The sequence below is a fragment of the Arachis ipaensis genome, chromosome B1 (genome assembly GCF_059453495.1).
Source record: "Arachis ipaensis isolate K30076 ecotype BB chromosome B1, ASM5945349v1, whole genome shotgun sequence".
In the NCBI taxonomy this organism is placed as follows: Eukaryota; Viridiplantae; Streptophyta; class Magnoliopsida; order Fabales; family Fabaceae; genus Arachis; species Arachis ipaensis.
Window position 1 is genome coordinate 58,217,744 of NC_142436.1, and position 3,695 is coordinate 58,221,438.

The 3,695-nt window shown below is 38.6% G+C and overlaps 1 non-coding gene across 1 annotated transcript; it reads left to right on the plus strand.

Moving 5' to 3' along the window:
• The first annotated feature begins 1,310 nt into the window (after positions 1-1,310).
• On the plus strand, positions 1,311-1,414 carry LOC148576701 (small nucleolar RNA R71). The gene has a single exon (XR_015903066.1). It is a non-coding gene; the product is annotated as a small nucleolar RNA R71 (small nucleolar RNA).
• The last annotated feature ends 2,281 nt before the right edge of the window (positions 1,415-3,695 follow it).

Genomic DNA, 3,695 nt, shown 5'->3' on the forward strand with positions numbered 1-3,695 from the left:
GTGACATTCAACTTTTTCACTAACGTTCCTTACCTAAGTAAGAGCCACGTTAACCTCAACATTAGTGGCACAAACGTTGCCACTAACGTTGCCTCTTTGTCCTTCGCGCACGTTATTGAGACTTAACTTTCCCAATAACGTTGAGAAGCCTCCCCCTTCTCTACGTTAGAGTCCACGTTAACTTAGTTAACGTGGCTCTTTTAACGTAGGCTTGCCAACCTTCGAGAACTTTAGTGACACTTAACATTGTCACTAACGTTCCAATGTTTCCCTTAGCTCCCACGTTAGAGTCCACGTTAACTAGGTTAACGTGGCTTCTAACGTGGCCATGCTAGCTATCTCCAACGTTAGTGACAAAGTTGAGTGTCACTAACGTTGGCTCAACATTCTCTTATCCACGTTAGCTTCCACGTTAACTAAGTTAACGTGGCTCATGGTGGCATGTGTGGGCTCCTTCCAACGTTAGTGACAATGTTGGGTGTTACTAACGTTGGCGTCACCTCCCTTCTTCACATTAACTTCCACGTTAACTAGGTTAACTTTGGAGTTAACGTGGCTTCTTGGGGATAGTGTGTGTTCATCCCAACGTTAGTGACAATGTTGAGTGTCACTAACGTTGTCGACCACCTAATCTCTTCACGTTAGCTTCCACGTTAACTAGGTTAACGTGGAAGTTAACGTGGCCTTGTGTGACTTGGCCAACGTTAGTGACAATGTTGAATGTCACTAACGTTGGATTCCCCCTTTTCTTCTTAACGTTAGAGGCCACGTTAACTAAGTTAACGTGGACTCTAACGTGGCCACTCATGATCTTGCTCCAACGTTAGTGATAATGTTAAGTGTCACTAACGTTGGCTCCATTTCTTTACTTCCACGTTAGAGTTCACGTTAACTTAGTTAACGTGACTCTTAACGTGGGTAATGATGGCTTCGAGAGCGTTATTGGCAATCACTTTTCTCATTAACTTTGCAAGTTACTCCCATTCCACGTTAGTGTTAATGTTAGTATAACTAACGTAGCCACTAATGTGGTTCTTCTTTGCTTCCTTTGTCCTGAAATCAAGCAATAAAGTGCATCAAAGTTCTAGTCCAAGTCATGGGAAATGCAACATCCAATTTGTCCTTAAATTTATGTAAAATCCTCATGAAATCATGTAAAGTTCACAATGTATGCTTGAATCAAGATGTAAGTGAATATCTACCCAAAACTAGCTTATTTCCTAAGGAAATGCATGAAACTACCCTAAAAACAGTAAAGAAAATGTCAGTGAAACTGGCCAAAATGCCCTGGCATCACCCATTCATTGAACATTTCACGGGGGCATTTTCTAATCAAGGCCTTGTATCTCTCCCAAGCCTCATAGAGGCATTCTGCATCCATCTGTGTAAAGGTTTACACCTCTGTCTTCAATCTGATAATCCTTTTGAAGTGGGTAGAACTTGGCTAGGAATTTGCTCACTAGATCCTCCCAGCTAGAGATGCTTTCTTGTGGAAAGGCTTTTAGCCATTGAGCAGCCTTGTCCCTCAATGAAAATGGGAACAGCAAGAGTTTATATATGTCTGGATGCACACCATTGGATTTTACTGTGTCACAGATCCTCAGGAAGATAGATAAATACTGATTTGGATCTTCTAGTGGGCTTCCTCCATAGGAGCAGTTGTTTTGTACCAAAGTGATGAGATGGAGCTTCAATTTAAAGTTGCTTGCATTGACATTTAGGGTAAGGATGCTACTCCCACAATGCCTAGGATTAGCAAATGTGTAAGAAGCCAAAACTCTCCTCTGGGGTTGACCATTGTTGTTGGCCACTCCTATTGGTAGATTTGTTGGATTCTCCACCATATCTTGGTATTCTTCTTCAGAAGCTTCTTCACCAATGACCCCCTTTCCTCTGGCTTCCCTTCTCAGTCTTCGAAGAGTTCTCTCATCACGATCACCAGAGGTGGAGACCTCTCTCCTTGCTTCTGTCAGACAACCAAAACAACAAGAAACACATAGAGCACTCTATAGCTTGAGTGCAGTAAGAGTTAGTAGAGACAAAGTCTCAAATAGTTGGTGTGCTTATCAAAAATAAAGAAAAACAAAGAAAAAGTGCTTAATCTAGACCACCTCCTTACTTAATCATTGTCAATCTAGATCAATCCCCAGCAACGGCGCCAAAAACTTGATGGGTGAAAATTAGATTTCCACACAAAACTCACCGGCAAGTGTACCAGGTCTCATCAAGTAGTAATTACTGACAAGAGTGAGGTCGATCCCACAGGGATTGATGGATTGAGCAATTTTAGTTAGGTGATAAATTTAGTTAAGCAAATAGTCGATGATTTGAGTGAATTGTGATCAACAGAAGCTAAATTGCAAGAAATTAAAAGTTCAGAAGGTGAATTGAGCAGAAAAGTAAAGTGTAGAAGAAGTAGATTGCAGTAACTTAAATAGCAAGAAAGTAAAAGAGCTAAAACTTAAATGGCAAGAAAAGTAAATTACAGAAACTTAAAGTGCAAGAAATGTAAGTTGCTGAATCTAAATTGCTGAGAAATGTAAATTACTTGAAGAATAAAAGGAATTTGGGTACTGGACTTCAGAATTCAATAAGAAAATGTAAATTGAAGTAGATCAGAGAGCTATTAGATGAAGAGATTTAGTTCAGTAGCAAAATAGAAAGGAAAATTTCTTGAAGAAAGAAACAGCAAGAAAACTTAGCTCAATTATGAAATCCTAAAGAGAAATTTAAGATCGAAGAAGAGAAATGAGATTAGAAAGCAGATCTAGATCTCAATTGCTCTCTTGATCAAGCAGAAAAGTAATTGCAAAAGAAATAAAAAGGAAGACAGTAAATGAAATTTAAATCCAATTCTCCAATTCCTAAAATAGAAAAGTAGATAATGCAGAAGAAGAGAATGAAAACAGAAAACTAAACTCAGATCCAATTCTTAGAACAATTGAGAAGAGAGGCAAGAGATGATTCTCAAACTTAGAATCAATGAAGCTCTTCAATCTCAATTCAAATTCCAAGAATAGATAACAGAAATTACAGAGGAAAATAAAAAATGTAGAAAGAAGAACTCAGATCCAAATTCCAATTTCCCAATGCAAAACAATTGACAATTCCAAGTGAGCTAAAGGTAAAACTAAAAATGAGCAAAAAGTTCAAAGGTAAAAAAAGTAAAGGTGAGCAAAAAAGGTTTCCACCCCAAAAAAAGGTCCTCTACAAATCAAATTAACTCCTATTTATACACTTTCTATTTTTGGTTTTCAGAATTTGGAATGGGCTTTTCAGGTTGGTGAAGAAGTGGATCCAAGATGGCATTTGATTGAAAATGGTCCATGGGTGCATGGTACGCGAAATCGTGATTATTCACTCCCTGGCTATAGCGCCAAAAACTTGGTGTGGGAGAACATGATCTCAAGACTTCTTCACAATTTTGTGTAACTGACCAACAAGTGCACTGGGTCGTCCAAGTAATAAACCATACGTAAGTAAAGGTCGATCCCACGGAGATTGTCGGCTTGAAGCAAGCTATGGTCATTCTTGTAAATCTCAGTCAGGCGGATTCAAATGGTTATGAGTTTTGGTAATTAAAATATAAATAAAACAGAAAATAAAATAGAAATACTTATGTAATTCAATGGTGGAAATTTCGGATAAGCGTCTGGAGATGCTTTGTTGCTTCTGAACTTCTGCTTTCCTATTGC